At 38.2% G+C, this 20,437-nt stretch overlaps 2 long non-coding RNA genes across 17 annotated transcripts in view; one reads left to right on the forward strand and one right to left on the reverse strand.

Annotated features, from left to right (window-relative positions):
- The first annotated feature begins 702 nt into the window (after positions 1-702).
- LOC136838837 (uncharacterized) lies at positions 703-20,355 on the forward strand. Its single transcript, XR_010853135.1, has 5 exons — positions 703-831; positions 12,669-12,808; positions 14,332-14,450; positions 19,510-19,696; positions 19,986-20,355. It is a non-coding gene; the product is annotated as an uncharacterized lncRNA (long non-coding RNA).
- LOC136838835 (uncharacterized) overlaps positions 19,861-20,437 on the reverse strand; it is a 65,723-nt gene continuing 65,146 nt past the window's right edge. For all 16 annotated transcript variants that reach the window (XR_010853129.1, XR_010853132.1, XR_010853122.1 and 13 more), the window contains one exon: positions 19,861-20,118. This is a non-coding gene — a long non-coding RNA (uncharacterized lncRNA). The remainder of the gene's footprint in view (positions 20,119-20,437) is intronic.

Consider the following 20,437-nt stretch of genomic DNA (forward strand, 5'->3'; position numbering starts at 1 on the left):
GCCGCTTGAAGATTTGGAATTTTTGCAGCAAAATGTGTTCTTATTAGTAATGAATATTACTACATCTAATATTTTGAGATAAAAGTGAGATTTATAGGAAATGTTGTACGAGTGTCTTTTGAAAACTGATACCATGAACATTCTCGTTCAGGCTTTGATATACGGACAAGGTATTATTTCAGTAGTATTTATTTCAGCAGATCCCAGACCAATAATTATTTTGTAAATCAGCATTAGTTAAATTAAGTAAAGGTTCCTTGAAATCGAAGCAGTTATCATAAGTCTCCAGTTCCCATTTATTTGGTTTTTTTTTGTTATCTGTCTGTATGTTATGCAATGCCTTTATAAACACGGCAATGTTTATTGCGAGATAAAATTGGATTCCTATAAAAATGGTTTCTCCTCGATAACATTAAAGTTTAAGAAATACCATTAACAGGGTCTGTTTAATAAAAAATTATTTTTGTGTTACAACATTCCAGAAATTACTGTTATCATTCTTACACGAAAACGAAAATATACTGTATTTATCACCACGCAAAAAAAAATCTTAGGAAAATCGATTGTTGCCCCACTGGCCAATGAGGAAACCGTTTTCAAAGTCTTCCATTTACTGCCCAGACCTCAAGTGCTTCTGCCAATGAGAGAAGGCAATAGAAAAGGTTTCTTTGTTGGTTATGGTGGAGGTCTCTGATTGGCCAAGAGAAAACTGCATCTAATCTGACGTCTTGAGCAGTGCGCAGCTGCAGACAGCCTTGTAAAACAACCGGCAATATTTTTAAGCTGTCTGTTTTCTCCTCTTGTGTTCGTGGTTATGGCTTCTACTATTTCGTGAGTAACTAATTAGTTTCGTAATTCTGGCTAAAGGTTAAGTACAATAGGCATTTACCATGTTTAAGAAACCCAGTGTTCCAGTGACCAGTAATTGTCGAGAACTTGCCCTATCTGAGGGCTCAAAGTGGTATCGGCTGGTGAATTGTAATCGGTTGAAGATGAAAATCTACTTATACCAAATTAATTACAAATTTAGCCATGGAATAAAGTGCTTAGTGTATGATTGAAGGCGGCTTTCTTTATCAGACAATCATTTGAAATATTCAGGTGTGTTTGGAAGGGCTTTTGATTAAGTAAGCTCTTACAATATCGTGTGTAGGATTAGCTACCCAAAGTCTTGAGTAGAATTATTCAGTGTGACCTGGAGCTGTCTTTCTGCGTTACATAGATTTTCAGTATGTCAAGGCAATAAGCAGAAAATAATATTGATGTGGAACTCCACTTTCATTCATTTTGGGTTAATGGAACATAATCGAATAAGAGCGGTGGGTAAAAGCCCTTTAGCCTCGTTATTTTGTCATTCGGCAAAATGTTTCAGTGCTCGAGTAGTATTTATTGTTCCCTCCTGTCGGGGGTTGGGGTGGGTTTCGAGTTTTTGAGAAGAGAGACACGTAATAATAAAGAGATTCCTTAAATGTTTTACCCGAGAGTCTTTTATTTTGAATATTTACCGTTTACGTTTACCTTTATTGCTGAAGGAGCTGCATAATCGTACGGTAAGAGAAAAGTAACTACTGCACTCAGCCTTTACAGCAGTTTAAGACCGGTGAATTCAGGCTCTAATCCAAGGTCTAGACCTTGCTCTAAACAGGCCTTAAATGAAACTTGGTTTTCGACGGTAGAATTTATAGAATCTTTTTGCCATAAGTTATCTAACTTGAATTTTTTTTAATCTCCTGATGAGTATTGTTGTCCCCCCACACCCCCTCTGACTTTTTCTAATTTCTTTATGTTGACGCACATGCAAGTATGGTTCCCGATCAGATATTGTTGGTTTTAGTGTATCATGGGTAAGGATGACTTGTTTTTTTCCATATGGAAATGTGGGTACGGAGAGGAGCTGAAACCTGCTTGTTTATTTTGTCCCAAATTTCACAAATTAGATGAGATTTTGGAATTCAGGCGGTAATTGGAAATGTAGGCTTCAGGTCAAGTTAATGGCTTCTCTGGTGCAGGACTTAAGTTTTGTTCCTTACATTATTTCGGCTGCCTTGCAAAAATTCACATGAAAAATTTGAGTGCGTTTTGAACGTTTCTGACAGTTATGGGGGGACCACTGTGGGAAACCTGGTTTTTGGACAGGGGAAATACAAAAGTGAAATATAGTGATGTATTTTAACGTCCCCATAATACCCTTTCAAGTTCTGACTAACGTAAGGTTTCTTAAATGTTTTCAAAGGAACACTACACTAAAAAAAGGACCTGGTGACCTAGGCTATGGTGGAGTGGGCGGGGGGGCGGTTTCTAGGTCTGCCAGCTAAGGACCCGGTATCTATGGTTAGATAGGTGAGGCGTAGTTTTGGTTAGGTCACAAGCCTATTTTTTTTTTTTTTTTATGTACAGTGCCCTAGGTTAGGTCAGGGTGTTGAAGCTTCCCCGCCCCAACCTGGTAAGGACCTACGCTCTAGGTCAGGTTAGGTTAGGCCCCAACCATATTTCTTTTAATTTATAGTTTCCTAGGTTAGGATACGTGGGCGGTCCAGTGGGGTTTGTTTTCCCTGCCAGGTGAGGACCCGATGCCTTGTGGTAGTGTAGGTTTGGTAAAAATACACCCACGTATTTCACTTAAGTATTTTTCCCCCACCCAAAATTCCTGGTTTCCCACTGTGGTCTCCCATAAATGTAGGATATTAGGTATGGCCCAGTATCTCTAAATGTCCTAAACTGCTACCGAAATGAATGTCGAGTGTTCAAAACATTTTGGTAAATAATTTTTGTCAACTCTGGAATATGGTTATGGTTTCAAGTAAAAACTTAACGAGCCGATTTGTTGTGAAGTGTCGGTGAATACTGTTAGTCCTCGTACAAGGGCCCCCCTCTCTCTCTCTCTCTCTCTCTCTCTCTCTCTCTCTCTCTCTCTCTCTCTCTCTCTCTCTCTCTCTCGTTTGATTTTCAAGTCGCAGAACAGGCTAATTATCAATGAAGATTTTCGATGGAGGAGAGGAATAGTTGTTTGGAAGTTTTTAAAAGCTGCGTTGGAGCCGTATAAAGTGAAATTATGCTCTAGCCATAAGAAAAATTACTGTTGGATTGCCATTTATAATGTATGAAGTTTTTTGCTAATTCCTTGTTCATTCTTTGCTTAACGTCTATATAGTTTGTCTACATCAAACGTACAGGTATTTCAAAATCAGTGTTCAAAATAGTTTACTGTCTTGGTGATAACTATTTATTCGCATTGAAACACTTTAACTTAAAGTCAGGGCCTTTTGGCGTTTTGAGTTACAAGTAAACTTTTCTTGGCTATTCAAAACATAGGTGCATATTGAATAGAAAAATTGATATTACGCTTTTAAGTTTGTAGCTAACTACTCGGGGAATTCTTGAATCTTTCCTGATAGGGGCATCTCGGTGTGTTCTTGCTTAGAGTATCATATATGAAAAACTTTAAAGTTTTGTATATGGTGTTACTTAAGCTTACGAGGATTAACACGGATGAGCAATCATTCAGTAGTGCAGTGCAATTCAGTTACCGGACGAGTTGGTGTATGTTTGTAAATCCTCCCCACATGTACTGTAAGCTTGCTCTCCCTCTCTCCCTGGCTATTAGTCTATCCTGTGATAACCAGAGGCTGCTATATTAAAATTTCAAAGCTTGGTTGTCGTCTTTTGCAAGATCAAAGTAAACCTTGTTTATCCAGTATTGAGAATGATCACTAGTCTACGGGGCACGCTCGGGTGCTTCCTGTGATTTTGACAGGTGGCATAATAATGTTATTGTGTTGCCTCGCTTAGTTCCTCGTTGGATGGTCGGTACCGTTCTCGGCTAGCACTCTGCTGGGCCCGCGTTCGAATCTTCGGCCGGCCAATGAAGAATTAGGGTAATAAGTCTAATCCTTCGGGCCAGCCCTAGGAGAGCTGTTAATCAGCTCAGTGGTCTGGTTAAACTAATGTATACTTTTTTTGTTGCCTCGCGTCCGTTTGCATTGCCTGTCTGTTCTGCCCTTGTCCCGTCATAGTTTTCCCTCGAATAAATACAGCAGTAGGAAATTTAATGGTGTCATATGGTTGGGTGTTATAACGTGTTTTTGTAAGACTATGAGAGCATCTAATTCACACGTTGTCTCCAGCCGTTGTAAGGTTCTGCCTCAGTCACTTGAAAGATTTCCTCCCATCCCAGTTGATTTATAAGAGCCCCCCCCCCTCTCCCGCAGCCTTTGTTTAGTCCATCAGGCGAGCCCCATTTCACTGGTTGGTTTTACTGATCAGTTTTGACTGCTGCTTTTACATTTCTTGCAACATTCTGGTGAGTTCCACCTTGAATAGCAACGTTTTTTTTTTTTTTTTTTGCGCCTTAGTATCTAGAGCAGCCTACAGAATAGCGTGATTGCCGTTTTCTTGAGAGGCTTTTTTCCTAATTTTGCTGCACCCTGTCTCCTATACACCCGTGTTCAACTACTTCTAGTATATGTTCAGGAAGTCTTCATATATTTTTGCTTTTGTGTCTTGAATCGTCATTAAAGACAAATTGACTACTCAATGAAGGACAGCTTTATCACTGTAAAGAATCCCAATTCCAAAGTGCTCTAGACACGAAGTTTTCAGACGTCCAACATTTTTAGTTGCTAAGCGTGAATGGATTGACGTTCCAAACAAGGTCAAATATCCTTCCCTTGAAATGATTTTGAATAAACTTTGTGTGGATTATCTCTTGAAGTATTGTAGGTGTGAAGTTGGACCGTTACTTGTAGGTTGGGGAAGCTGCCTTTCCCGCCAGACTTCTATCAGAAGTAATGTTCGCGGTTGGCCCAGTACCTTTTGTGCCAGTGCTCTCACACTCACTCTCTCTTCCATCTTACTTAACACCCTCTCCCAACAGTTGTTTCATAATGGAGCTGCGAAGTTTTCCTCCTGTTACACCTTTCAAACCTTTTGTACTTTCCATTTCCCTTTCAGCGCTGCATGACCTCACAGATCAAGCGCTTGGCCGTTGGCCCAAATTCTATATTCCATTCCAAGACATACCTGGGGGACATACGTTAAAAGGGCAAGGGCATGGTCACAAGGCAAACTGCAACCAAATCATTATCAATTCACATTATTCACAACTATTATGTGCACTGATGTATTGGAATATTATTCTAGTATGAAGATATTTCTGGTTACGGCGGGTAATTTCTGCACCCACGATATCCCATATCAAGGTGGCTTTCTAACTTTCGAGATTGTTCATACATTGTTCATACAATTAACGTGAAGCATGGTCAGAGAGAGAGAGAGAGAGAGAGAGAGAGAGAGAGAGAGAGAGAGAGAGAGAGAGAGAGAGAGATGGGGGAGGGCAGAGGAAAGCAGGGTCTCAGGGTCAAAGCAGGGTACTGGTTCACGTCCTAGTAGCGCGATTGGTAGTTAACTGGTTTGGATTTCATGGCGTTAAAACAACACTGTCGCTTGCCCACAACCCGGCCCGTAAGTGTGGTGCATAAAAGAGTAGAAGGCCTGGTGTGGACCTCCGAACTCTTCCTAACCAGCATAGACGGTGGGCCTTCAAATCTAGTTCTCTTCTCTACATAATCAACTTTTTTAATGTTTTCTTTTATTTCTTCAAGTTCATCCTCAATGAGTTTTTGTATGATGTTTGTTCAGGCCTCTTGCAATTATTACATATATATATATATATATATATATATATATATATATATATATATATATATATATATATATATATATATATATATATATATATATATATATATATATATATATATATATATATATGTATGTACAATATGTTGTCACTCCAAAGTATGGGTGTGTATCTGACCTCGATACTTGAACATTCATAGTGGAACCATGCATCACACATTTCACAGCAAGTTCCTTCATCAACTTCCTCAGAGCAATGTCCCCAGGTTGCTGATTATCTCTCGATTTGGGTTGACTCATCCTTCTCCAGTATTTTCTTTGGTGTTCCATCTTTACATGCTGCTTCGATAATTATGAGATCATATCATGCTCGTATGATAGTTTGATCTTCCCTATACTTGATTTAATTTTTACAGTGAACAACATTAAAAAAAGGCAACCTTTTATTTGAAATTTAAAAAAAAAAAAAAACTGCTGTAGATCAAGATGCTACATACGCAATATTTGTCACAAATGGGTAAGTTATTTACCGTTGGGTGAAAAGCATACCTTCGTACTTCCACATGAAGTGACATCTCTCACCGTTATTAAAATGTGGTGAGAATAGCTGGATGAAATTACCCAGCGACGAAATCACGGAAATCCTTAGCTGGACAGTAAAGGCTCCCTTGTGGTCAACATCCCCGTAGGGGGGTAGTGCCACCAATGCACCTCACATGGTGCACTGCAGGCATTACTTAAGGGTCTTTATAGCGTTCCTTCGGCCCTTAGCTGCAACCTCTTTCATTCCTTTTACTGTACCTTTGTTCATATTCTCTACCATCTGACTTTCCATCCTCTCTAAAAAATTGTATCATAGTGCAACTGCATGGTTTTTCTCCTGTTACACCTTTCAGACCTTCCTACTGCCAGTTTCGCTTTCAGCGCTGAATGGCCTCATAGGTCCCAGCGCTAGGCCTTTGGCGTAAATTTTATACTCTATTCTACATTTTATTCTGATGTGGTCAACATAGAAAGCATTGTACGTATTGTACGATGATTATTCTTGTGGCTTTGTAGCTCTTTGGTACCGTGTCGAGCTCACAACTGAATGACCTTTTCGACTCAGAATCCGACGATTATGGACAGATGGGCGTGTTCTTCAAAAATCCAGTGTACCTCTGCTGACATTGGAAATGAATTATTTACCTAGTTGTTAGACTAGGTATTACGGGCGGGTCATGTTTATGACTGACTCCAGGCTCTTACGCCCTTTAACATTAAAAATGAAGAAAAATGCAATACTTATAGGAATACCTTCAGTGTAATTGGTAGGCGTAAAGGAAGAAAGCTTTAACATGAAATGGTTTACAATAACTCAACTTTAAATAACGATGATGAAAAAATAAGTTCCTAGAACGTTTAAGGTCGAAGGGATCCGATGATGGGGAGTTTTGAATTTGCGAAGGTTCGTCAGCGCCATCGAAGTCCGTTGATTAGATATCCATAGCAGACCTCTGAAGAATCCTGCGTCGACTAACAATTGGAGACGAAGCAGATGTTCGGCTGATGAATACGGAGGTCGCTATCCACAACTGGAGTCGAGTTCAGATGATCTCTAAGTTCGCCAAGGCTTTGACGGGGGAAAAGCAAATCGTATTCATTGGGCAACACGTTTTCACTAGGGCATAAGTAAACTACCCAGTGTGCTGGCCAGCAATCTCTAGTCTGCGAAACTTCCAAGACTTCCCTGAAGTCGTACTTGCTATACAATGTTCCTGAGCGATCCAGTAACATCCAATAAAAGACCTTCCAACAGGTCCACCAATATCGAGGGCCGTTCCTCTCTCGCAGTCGTGTCCAAGGCTTTTGCCCGCAGGATTAGGGTTAAACCACCCAACCTCACCTTAGGTAACGGGAGAAACAAATATAGATAACGGTCCTTCGACTGTTCAGTTACCATGAGAACACCCATTTGCGTTCTGCAGCACAACAACTTAACAATAATATGAAGATAAATACATATTTCCGTAACACCCCCCACCAAAAAGAAAAGTTTTACAGGTAAAACTTGTACATACCACTGTTCATACAAGTACAAAGCCTCGAGACAGTGCATCTGCAACCTGGTTGTCCACACCTTTGATATGCTTTATTTCCAGCTCGTAGTCCTGCAACATCAGGCTTCATCGTGTAAGAATTTTATTTTTATTCCTGAACTTATTGAGGAATACTATGGGATTGCGATCCGTGTACACCGTAACTGGGCCGGTCCCATTAGTGACGTATACCTCAAAATGTTCGAGTGCTAAAACAAGAGCAAGCAGTTCCTTTTCAACTGTTGAATAATTTTCTTTACTATTTAGTCTTTTAGCGAAGTAGGCCACTGGGTGATCTATTCCTTCAATGTCCTGAAACAATAATGCTCCGATACCCAGATCACTAGCATCAATATTCAGTTTGAAAGGTGTATTGAAATCGGGGGTAGCCAAGATTGGGCTGTTAATAATAACAGATTTTAGTTTGTTAAACGCTTCTACACAAGCGCAGTTAAAACGAAAAGGTTCATTCTTTCTGAATAAGGTGGTAATGGGAGTAGCAACGGTAGCAAAGTTAGGGATAAATCTGCGGAAATAGCCTGTCATTCCTATGAATCGCATGGCTTGTTTCTTATTTACTGGGACGGGAAAATCCATTATTGCTTTTACATTACTTTCTTTAGGAGCGACTGATCCCATACCAATCTTGTCCTAAATAGGTAATTAGAGCCTTACCAAACTCACACTTCTTAAGATTTAGATTAAGAAGAAATGGCAAAATAACTGGAGGAAAGCAATCTTAACAATAAATTAAGAGAAATAAAAGAAACTGTAGACCCGTGGCCATCATCCTATCAGAATTGCCGCAGGTTTTCAGTAATGTTGACACGGCTAAGAATTGGTCACACTAAACTGACACATGGTTACCTGATGAGTAACCCCCATGCCCCTATACCTATGTGCGAAATATGTAATATACAAATAACAGTAAAGCATATTTTAAAGATGTCCAAAATATAGAATCCAAAGAGACATTTTATTTAGAAGATATTCCTTGAAAGATATACTGTCAGAAAATGACAAATTTTCACTTTTTAATATTTTAAAATTCCTTAAATTTAATCATTTATACGATAAAATATAAGATTCATAGAATAATTTATAATATATCCCTAATTAACTTAATTAGTTCTTAGATTAACATATGTCGCTAGGTTTAATTAAATTATTAGAGTTTAAATAGCTTGTCTAATCCTTCGGGCCAGCCCTAGGAGAGTTAATATTAACTCAGTGGTCTGGTTAAACTAACGTTAAAAAAAAATAAAAGATTTATCACTAAATTTGCGTTGTCTAGGGCCTCCAACACCTTATCTAAGATAAACAGATGCCTTTCCCATGTGTCCGAAAAGATAATAACATCAAGATATACGACACAGCCTTCCATGTCACAGATAACTTTGCTCATCAAGCGCTGGAAAGTGCTTGCAGCGTTTCTCATACCGAATGGCATTACAAGGCATTCAAAGGATCCATGTGGAGTTACGAAAGCAGATATTTTTCTCGCTCGTTGAGTTAGGGGGACTTGCCAGTAACCTTTGAGACAATCTATTTTGCTTATGTATTTAGCTGTACCTATTCTATCTAAACAGTCAATTACCCTGGTTAAAGGGAAATTGTCCGGCTTGTTCACTGAATTGAGCTTTCTGTAATCAATACAAAGCCTATGCTGGTTTCCTTCTTTTTCGACCAAAACAACAGGAGAAGCCCAAGGACTAGAACTAGGTTTTGCTAGGTTGTGAGCTATCATATAATCCATCTCTCTCTCAACAATTTCAGCTTTTAGTGGATTCAGCCGGTAAGGATGCTGTCTAATGGGGGTTTTATCAGTCAGTTCAACGTCGTGTTCAATTAAATGAGTAAGACCTGGTTCATCCCTTATTACTTTAGGATACTTTGAAATTATTCTTTTTACATCTTTTGCCTGGGTGGGATCCAAATGATGATAATAGTCAAATGAATTGAGTATGTAAGAATTACTAGCCTGATCAGCAGTTTGATTGTTAACATCTTATGAAGGACGTTTTACATTAATATTACAAACTGAAGTCTTTGCATTGTTATATTTTTTAAGGAGATTAATATAGAACCCATCTAGTCTTTATTTTACCGTCACACTGTAAAAGGTAATTAACATCTCCCTTTTTATCCAGGACCTTATAAGGACCATTAAACTTATACTTAAGTGAACTTGCCTCCTTCGGAAAAAGAGCTAATACTAAATCGCCTTTCTCAAAGACACGAGACTTTGCCGTCTTGTCGTACACTATTTCATTTTTCTAATGAGCACTTGCCTGGTTTTCTCTAGCTAAATCCCAAGCTCTAAATAACTTAGTTTTAAAATGATCAATTTTGTTAAAATGATCAATTTTGTCTGCAACATTAACTTCTGTTTTCTCGTCATCCCAAGTTTCTCTCAAAACCTCTACAGGGCCTCTCACTTTAGGTCCAGATATTAAATCAAAGGGTGAAAGACCTAATGTTTCACTTGGTGCTTGTCTTAAAGCAAACAAAGCATAGGGCAACATGTCATCCCAAAGGTTATCTTCACTACTACATAGCTTCCTAGGAATGTGTTTCAAGGTCTGGTGAAATCTTTCAATGACACCCTGACTTTCGAGGTGATAACGGGTAGAGGTATTGTGCTTCATACCGAAGAGCTTCATCTGGTCCTTGAAAAACTTACCTGTAAAATTGTTCCCATTGTCAGACAGAAGTGTTTTAGGCAACCCAAATCTAGTAAAATATGCAATGAGATGCTGCACCACTGCCTTAGCTTTAGCGCTCCGAATGGGAATTGCTTCTGGGTATCGTGACATTCTATCAATAATTGAGAGTATGTAGCAGTTTCCTTTCTTAATTCTTGGTAATGGTCCCACAATATCTATTACTATGTGCTCAAAGTTCTTCACTGGATGTGTCGATATCGTACTCGCCTAACTCTCCTAGGCCAGGCATTCGATTCTCCGGCAGGCCAGTGAAGAATTAGAGGAATTTATTTCTGGTGTTAGAAATTCATTTCTCGGTATAATGTGGTTCGGATTCCACAATAAGATGTAGGTACCGTTGCTAGGTAACCAATTGGTTCTTAGCCACGTAAAATAAGTCTAATACTTCGGGCCAGCCCTAGGAGAGTTGTTAATCAGCTCAGTGGTCTGGTTAAACTAAGGTATACTTATTAACTGTGTTCAAACGGCTCTCCAGTAACCGGGATATCGATTAAAGGTGCCTTAGGAATTGGTTTGTTAGGTTTTCCTGCCATCTGACACTCGTGACAGGAATTTACGAAGTTCTTTACATCTCTCCTCAACGATGGCCAATAGAATGAGTCATAAATTTTCTTAAAAGTTTTGTTGACGCCTAAGTGACCGCTCATTATATTGTCGTGAGCCAAACTTATTATTTTCGGTCACAATTTAAAGGGTATTACTACCTGGTCAATTACTTCATTACTATTAGCGAAAGTCGGTCGTGACAATCTATGTAACAGATATTTTTCAAAATAAACTTTTCCTTAACATAATCATTTCCTGACCCTTCTTCACATTTCTCAAAGATATGTTTCAAACTTACATCATCCCTCTGAGCTCTAATTAAATCATCTCTTTGTAAAGATATTTCCAGAGGTGTACTAATTAATGAACTATCAACATTGCTATCTAGATTTAAATCATAATTATCAGAATCGGTACATAATCCAGATCTAGTTACAACTGCTACTTCTGCTTCAGATACAGGAGTTTTCATGACAATAGGATTCACAAGGCAACTTTCTTTTCCTAAATCATTTCCTAATAGAATATCAACCCCTTTGACAGGTAATGTATCTGTCACCGCGACCTTAACTAGACCCGTAACATAGTCTGTGTCTAAATAAAGTGTTTGCAAAGGACAAGGAATGCAAGCATCAGGAAACCCCCCAATCATGATAAACTCATCCCCAGTAACCGAATCATCAGGTAGGGAAGACTTAAGGACAACTGATATGGCTGCACTCGTATCCCTTAATACAGTAATTGGTTTCCTAATACCGGATTCACTTACAGCTAAGCTATCTTTAGATAAGTAATTACCAAAGCTCTTAATAGTATTTTTCCATTCATCCATCTGAAGTACGGAACCACTTCCTGTACTAACTAAATTAACCGGTTTCATCTGTCTAGCCAAATAAGTTTTATGCTTGAAGCAGTCCTTTACAGTGTGACCTTTCTTTTAACAAAAAAAACATTTCAAGTCACTTAGATGCTTGCTAGTTCTCAATTGAGAGTTACATACAGGTTCCTTGCTTAACTGATGGTACCCTTTAGTTTCAAAAGTTGAAGTTACCAGTTTGAATTTCTCTCTCTCTCTCTCTCTCTCTCTCTCTCTCTCTCTCTCTCTCTCTCTCTCTCTCTCTCTCTCTCTCTCTCTCTCTTGCATTTCTACCTTGCAATTTTTTTCAGTCCATATCTGTTTGGTAGTCGTGATTTGGTCCATATGCTGCAGTTTATCAAAGCTGATCGCATAAATTTCAAGAAATTTCTAGTTTTAAAATAACAGGTGTAATTAATGGAAGGCTTGTTTTCTCAATATTTCATCATAAGTTTTGCTGTATACTATCCCATATTTGTGATTTCGGTATAAATTTGTTGCTATCTTCGGTAAATATAGTATTGATACCTGTATTCTGATGCTGACTCAATCTCGTGTTGCATGGCTAAATGTTACATTTGTTTGAATTCCTTTAGCAAATGGACTAAATATCCCCTGAAAGCTTGCTTAGCAAGCAATAGCTTTTTGTGTATGGTCCATATGAAGAATAACTTTAATCATATCACTTACCAAGAAGGTTAACTTATGAAAAATTTAATCTTTTTAAGCAATTTTTTGCTATCTTACTTTGCACTGTCACTTTGGGAGGATGTCACCATCATGGTTGTCATAAAAGGTGTTCTAATAAGTGTGGTTTTTCTTCAGATAAATGGTCATTAGGAAGAGGGGTTCTGCAACTGAACGCATGAAGCAGAGGCACCAATATTCCACGACACAGGATCCATTTACTACCTGGAAGCAGACTCCTTAAGTGACATGAACCTCTGGGTGTAATCGAATTGATGGTGAGAATGCAGTTTTGTATTCATATGTATAATTATCATCATTTTCCCTGGAGTGGTTATAATGGTGTCATTATTTGTTGCCGTACAAGGTCTTTCCATAAGAAAATATCTGATAATTTTTCTCTTGCTGCACTTGCCACCAATTTATATATTTTTCTGTGCTTTAGGGACATTCTTGAGTGATATGTGAAATATGTAGCAAACAAAACAAAACAAAAAAAAAAAAAACACTGGGTGTGAGTAGGGCTCTTTTGCGGTTATGCCCTCAAATACTTCCATACCTAATAGCAATAGTTATTTATAAATAGCTTTGTACGTTATGTCTTTCGGAGGTTGACTGCTTTCAAAGAAAAAATTATATAACTAAAAATAGTGTTAAAAAAATGGATTTTCATTTAAACAACAACAGGGCTTTCGCACCCAGATTCCTCTTATGTGCAGCAAGTTCTTATTGTTCGTAGAGACCACCCTTTACCAAAATTACGGCAGTCAAGATTTCGACTGATATCATCCTTATGCTGCCCAAACCCCGACCCCCACCCCCACCCTAGTAAACTGCTTAAGCAGACATGCTTCCTTGGGAGAATTAATATCACAATCACCTTTCTAAAAATATTGGTTCTGGTTAAGACATTAGCTTGTTGCATGATTTTTTTTAACAGATTGGAGTAAGTGCATTAGGCCTGTCTTTTTTTCATAGACTTGATAGGTTTAGCAGCCTACTTTTCCTGATAGTGCCTCAGAACCTTTTTGATATCTTCCCAGATAGTAGTCACTAAAGATGACATGAGAAGATAGTTTTTTCTGATCCTAGTTATGTTTGGAGAAGGACCAACAAGACAATGGTCTACTTACATTGATCAGTATGAAGCAGTAGTACTGTAGAAATGCCATCTGGATGAGATGGTTTGCGCATTATTCAAAGAGTACAATTGAAAATTAACTCTGACTACTTTGTCTTAGCCAACGCACATCTTAACAGTCCTTTGTCATCCCTTTTCTCAAAAGTACCTCTGTGAATTTATTGGTCTTCTGTTAGTAGAGGTAGGGAAACTTTCGCGCTACTTATCCAACTAACTTTTTATTTTTCAACTATTCTTGACATCAGCTATGTAAGACGCTCTTAGATCTCATTGGTTTGACCTTGTCCACCTAGGATTATGGTTAATGTGTCCTCCTACATACTGTAGTATTGGGATCTAGTAAAAGAATGGTTTAGATTAGTAAAAAGATTTACAGAATATTTTGGTCAATGTGAATAACAACGATAGTCAACTTGTTTTGATATGAGAGCTGTTCTTGAATGCTCTGGTAAAACATTATGTTAGTTCATTCTAGACTGTAAGGGCAGGCTAGTACATTGTTGTATTCAACGATTATAAATTTGTGACAGAACTAACTTGATTGTTGTTAAAAACACTTCTCTGTTCACTATAGAGTGCACTGAGAATTGATTTTCTTTTGTTCACAAACGGATATTACTGATGCATTCAACTGAAATCATCTTTTTCTTCTCTTTCTAGAGTACTGCACATGACGGAAAAAACTGAGAGGTCATTTAGAGTATCAAATTCTAGAATTTTCTTTCTGGATCGGCTTGGAAAGGTGACTCTTCCTCACGCCATCATTTTTTACCCGGTTGGTAAGCATCATATCGCACTTATTTTGTGTTCTTGGGTTAGCCATTCGGTTAGAAGTCCTTCCAATCTATCTGCAAACCCATCTTTTTACTTTGTACAATTCTTAGATTAAGAGTGTAGCAATTCTTAGATTAAGAATGTAGCTACTTCCATCTTAACGTTTGATGGACTGGATTCCGTACTTTTTAGACATTTTGGCAATTCTTTGAGAATAATAAAATCCAGAAGCTCTAGACAAAGTCCAGATCATACGTTTATTTCTAGGCCTTGGTTAGTTTTTGTAGTAGAAAGCTATGTAAAATAGGGATTTATTGTTGTTAGTTTTCTTACCATGAGTTTTGTTTACTAGTATTATTGTATTTGATTCTACCTCCAAAAAAATTTTTTTTAAATTTTGGGATATAACTTGATTGTGATTATGCCACTATTTTTGTATTGTCCCTTCATTTTCCACTTTTAATATTTTTATACGATACTCCATCAATCTTGATATTCATCACTTCAGATTGAAGGGCACCTCATTTTCCACTATATTTCATATTCAGTACTGTTTTCCTATCCCATTCTTCAGGTCACCACATGTCTGTTTCATTAATTAGGTCCTTTTTCCTGTACAATTTTTTAATGTATTGTGGACGACTTTGCAGGGACTTAAATCTCCAGAACAAGTTTCATGTCCTTCCTTATGGTCCCAGAACTTCGCCATTTTTCTTTGGAGCTCCGCTAACTTACTTCCTTGCCTAAATCTCTGCTGGTTCCTCTCTTAGGTTAACATCAAATCAGATCCGTTGTCCTTTAGTAGTCGTCGTTTTCTCAGCTTAATCCCTAATTGGGGACGTTGCTGTTCATGAGTCTTTTTCTGTTGTTTCTAGCACTCCTTAACGGGACATTTTTTATTAGGTTTGTCAGTTGTTTTTAGGGACAGATGCCTTCCTAACCTCAACCGTCCTTATCTAGGATTGGATAAGTAAAAAAAAGCATAACCATTGCTAAGAAGAGCAGTTACTCACTATTCCAGAAAATATTCCTTCTTCCCTTTTATGTCTGAGAATGTATCCATTCTTCCCACTTCTTCCCTTGTTCTTGCCAACTGTCTTTGGCTTGATGATTCTGCTGCTTCTAGGTCATATATTATAGATTGCCTTCCCTACCTGTCATTCATCAGAGTCTTAGGCTCACTTCTTTTCAATTGCCCATCTACATCTTGATTCCATTATTGTTTATACAGTATATTGTACCAAGTTTTCTTTACTCATATTTTGATATTTATTCAAGAATACCCGTAATCCATTGTACCAGGTTTTCTTTACTCGTATTTTCATATTATTCAAGAATGTCGCTAACCCATAGTCAGGATTTAAACATACATAATAATCTTGGCTATTTCCAGAACGTTTCCATAGAATTTTTATTCTTTCATCTCTGTGATGAATGAGATCAATGTAGTTTCATTCTAGTGATTATAAATGTGTGGCCCTTATTAGTTGAGTGCATTTGCTTCTGCTGGCCATAATGCAACGAAGACAAATGTAATGAAAAGTGTTTTGAGGGGTTAGTTTTCCTGATAGGCAGTCGTGTTGGAGTTTATTCCTAAGAACACTGAGCTGTAACAAGGAAGAGAAGGATGAAACCGAGTCGCAAACTCTGTAAAATATTACCAGGAACAAGTTCTTGAGGCAGAAACTCTAAATTGCTTTCCTCCATCCTGTCTCCTTCCAGAAGTGTGAAATTGGAGCAGTCCAAGAGTGAACATAGTCATTATTTCAGTGAAAGATTTTACCTGATCTCAGGCCTTCCGCTCTGTGCTTCCAGTGTAACGGCTGGAGTTAATAATAGTTTGAGTGTAGTGTCTGCCTTTTCTTTTGTTCGGAGTTTGGCAAGATGCGGGGACCTTGCATCTCTTCCAGTGGTCATTGTATTTTATACCGTTTGCCCCTTCACCCAATGAGGGACTTCCATTCGTCTTCGTCATTCCACAACTTAACTGTATGACAGTACTTCGCAGAAGCCACGCCCTCCACTGAACCCTTTGGTTGTTTATAGCTAACCATTTCTGGAAAGATTTGGGTTCCTTCTTTTTTATCCTATCAGGAGATTACTAAATTTTGCTTTTAAGCCCCCCACCCCCTTTCTCTCTCTCTCTCTCTCTCTCTCTCTCTCTCTCTCTCTCTCTCTCTCTCTCTCTCTCTCTCTCTCTCCTAATGGAACTGGAATATAATATTTAGGCCAAAGGCAAAGCGCCTGGACCTATGAGGTCATTCAGCGCTGAAAATGATGTTGAAACAATTGTTAGGAAAGGGTGTTAATTAAGATGGAAAAAAGAGCAAATGAAAGGATGTATAATAAAAGGAGTGATATCGGTGCCAGCTAGGGGCCGAAGGGATGCTGCAAAGAACCGTAATGCCTACAATGCACTGCGTGAGGATGCACTGACAGTACTACCTCCCTATGGGGAGTAAAGACTAATGGCATGCAATAGTTTCCAAGTTGTTTTGATCGTGTAATGAATCCTATGATATAATAACTGGTCTTGTTGCTGATTTCCATGCAGTCGTAAATGGCCTCCAATATGAAAATTTCAGTTATAGGTTTTTTATTTCTCGACGACTTTAGAGCTTTTTGTTGTGCCCGGTCGTTAATGTATATGTTGAATGTTCATTAGGCATTGCATATAAATAACCTTTCATCAACTTTGGAAGAATGTTGAGCGTTAGTGGCTGTCTTAATGATAATTGTCCTTTCAGTCTCAAGATTCTTTTCTGCCCCATAGTGGTTTCGTTCCTGCATTGCAATTTCAAGAAGTTTCCTTTAGTCCTTTCATAAGTATATATTCAACTTGCTTTTCTACATTTCTACAAGTTCATTTTTCATTAAAGAGCAGCCGTTTCGGGCTGCCCAGATGGAGTCGGGAAATGGTCTGGCTGAAGTTTGACTGTGATTACTTGATTTTTGGATTGTAATTTAAGATTCTTCAAGAATCTCCAAGTCCACTGACTAGACATCTGGTGAGGTTAAACTCTTAATGTCAGTCCCTTACCGACGAAGTATGAAATTTTTCGTCTCTATAGGTCCGTTAGTGTGTCCTGTCATGCTTGTTCCTGAAGGGACTTGATATCAAGGTAGACAGTCAGGTGCAAGAAGACAGTTCGCCTGTCTCTGTGTATTCATTATAGAAATGGCATTGGAAGTTGGGTCGGAATCGAAGAGGGATTTAAGTTGCTTTTGCTCTCAAATTGCTTGCTAGCGTTGAGGCTGGAAGGAAAAATTGTAATGGTACCGTATTCTATATCGGATACTGTTTTCCAGCAAATATTAAATAGCACGGCAAAATATCGAATATGAATTACTTGATATTTTGCCGTACTCCTCTCTCTCTCCCTAGTTCTTCTTTGGAGCGGTGGGTAGAGCTTTCGGCTAGCACGCTGTTGGCCCAGCGTTCGACTCTCCGAGCGACCAATGAATAATTAGAGACATTTATTTCTAGTGATAGAAACTCATTTCTCGTCATAATGTGGTTCGGATTCCACAATAAGTTGTAGGTCCCGTTGCTAGGTAACCAAGTTGGTTCTTAGCAACGTAAAATAAATCTGATCCTTCGGGCCAACCCTAGGAGAGCTGTTAACCAGCTGTGTTCTGGTTAAACTAAGATATACTTAGAGAGAGAGAGAGAGAGAGAGAGAGAGAGAGAGAGAGAGAAAAGAAAAAATTAAACTGCGTCTTATATCAGACGTGGTTCCCTCTAACTGATTTTACTCTCTATTTAACATAGTCATCCTTGTATTTTTTCTTGGTCTTCCGTTGTGTGGAATTAAGAAACATCCGGTTGTCTGCTCCAATTCTGACCACTGGTAAATGTAGGAAAAGTAGTGGACTCCAAAAGATTTACACAAAACACAGTTGTGGTAAAAGGCTGTGACAGGCTCAGAGATGATTACTTTCTTGTCCTGTGTTGGAATGGTTCAAAACCACCACCTGCTTCGGCCCTTTGTATCTCACGCCTGGGTTGGCCTCTCAAGACAGGCAAATCCTTGAGATACTTAATTATAGGCTTTCAGATTAAACCATCTGTGTAGCTTGATTTCCAAAGGCTCCCTGGTAAGATTCATATTCTCAGTTTGTTAGGTGATGCCTGATTCATGAATATCTTTTTTTGTATTGGCAACTGACTATTGAAAACCAGGATGTCACTTACTTCATTTTATGCTATTACTATTATCCCTCTTATGTACGAAAACCTCCAAACTCTTGGGCCGTACTATATTGATCGTGGACCACTATATTGATCGTGGATGTTTCATTACAGTTAGTGTTATATTTTAGTAACATTTCATAAGAATGGAGTATAAAAGATCAGTAAAATATAATGGGTTAGAGTGTTCGGGGTTTTCGTCATAGATAAACTGGAATAAGGTCAAATTGTTCAAAACTGTTGGCGTGTTATTCAAGGTGGTTAGATTCGATATTTTGTTAAATGAGCATTTAATATTAGCTAATCTGAGTACGTGTTCTCTCTCTCTCTCTGAAAGGCTTTATTTTATCTGTATATAGTGGCTGAAGAACTTTCAGCAGTTTCATACTCGGGTGCAAGGGTCATTTTGTTTTTCAATTGAGCACTGAAGAACCCTCTGGGCTGCTTTAGTTTTTTACCGGTAGAAGAATACAGACTAGTTGACAAAGAATGACAGTAATAAAGATGTCTTCAGTGGTTGGAATTTTTGTAAGATATTTTTTTGCATGGCTTGAAATTTAAAATGCGGAGTAATTTAATACAAAATTTAACAGCATTCACATTGTCTTGATCTCGTTATAGAAAGTTCCCCACGGCTTGGCTTTCACTGCGCGCCTATGAGGACATCTGCTGCAGCAAGTCAATCCTTGTCAAGCTTTAATCGCATTTCTAAAATTGATCAAGATTGGTAGACGGAAAAAATTGTCTCATGCTTTTCCTTGAAAAACAGCCTTTACAGTTGTACTTTTTAATCGGGATGTGAAATTCTTAATTTGCAATTGAATTTCTTTAATGAACGTTTTAATCTGAAATTAAATTTTTCAATTTTACAGAGGAAGCAAGCGTGTGGCTGAACAACAACAACGTTTGTGGTATCAAGAGGAGCGCCTGAACAACAAATATATATTAAGCCGGTAATCCAGGGCAATTTTTGAAGTTCTGGACGCCTCACAATTTTATTAAAATTGTTTTTCTTTTCTGCTGTGAAGGCGGCCTCGCTTACAGCATTGATGGAGGAAGGTAAAAGTCATTGTATCTTTTTACGCTGGTTAATGTGTATGTTAACATTCGCATAAGCAATTTTTAAAGTTATCAAATCGTCCCTTGATGTTAATTGCCTTTTGCCTGATTGTGACTGGATCACTCAAAAGTTTTCCAGTGGAGTTATAAAAGAGAAAGATAAGTTGGAAAAGATTATTTATTTAGTAAACCTCAAAACTTCCATAATTGACAATAAATTCTAGTTGCCAACTAGTTTTGTAAAATACTAAAATTTCTTTCACTTCCATATACCACAATCCTCTGTTAGTGGCCAGTGTTCCAGCTTCCCGTTTCCTGTGTAACCTTGGTACGAGGATTTCTAAAGGTGAGGACTCCTTGGCGGCTGCGTACCTGTTTGCTTCAACAGCTGCAGCTTCATTCATGCCGACAACTCAGTGCTTCTGAAAGTAATTTATCACTTCAATACTGGCTCTGTGTGAAGTTGCCTACTTACACAGTCTATGATCCAAAATCTAACCTCTAAACATGCAATTTATACCACCTCTGCATCTCTAAGTGTGATATTTGAATGGGGCAGTTTAAAACAACAATACTATAAGTAAACATTAACTTAGTCTACTATTGAGATAATATTTAAATTGTTTTTGCTATCTAATGCAATAAAGGCTCGAGCTCAATTTAAAATATTTAATAACCCCTCTAGTAGCAAACAAATATTTGTAACTATATTACAACTAGATCTTAGTTTTAACATGGTTG

Source organism: Macrobrachium rosenbergii, chromosome 5 (assembly GCF_040412425.1).
Source record: "Macrobrachium rosenbergii isolate ZJJX-2024 chromosome 5, ASM4041242v1, whole genome shotgun sequence".
NCBI classification, from domain to species: Eukaryota; Metazoa; Arthropoda; class Malacostraca; order Decapoda; family Palaemonidae; genus Macrobrachium; species Macrobrachium rosenbergii.